Source organism: Myotis lucifugus, unplaced genomic scaffold (genome assembly GCF_000147115.1).
Source record: "Myotis lucifugus unplaced genomic scaffold, Myoluc2.0 scaffold_1858, whole genome shotgun sequence".
In the NCBI taxonomy this organism is placed as follows: Eukaryota; Metazoa; Chordata; class Mammalia; order Chiroptera; family Vespertilionidae; genus Myotis; species Myotis lucifugus.
Window position 1 is genome coordinate 34,414 of NW_005872906.1, and position 209 is coordinate 34,622.

The following is a 209-nucleotide window of genomic DNA, read 5'->3' on the forward strand; positions in this document are numbered from 1 at the left end:
AAGTTCTCTACAGTCCTATGATGAGGTCACAGTCTTTTTGTGAACCTATGGTGCATGAATTGTGAACTTCACAAGTGTTTCCCAATTGTTTCTAATCCTCCGTCCCCTCCCCCGCCCCCCGCCCCCCCGACACACACCTTTAGGCAGACAGGATGGCTAGAGTTAGATATTTTTCTTCTCCCACGTGGAAGGCTAGAGGGAACTGGAAT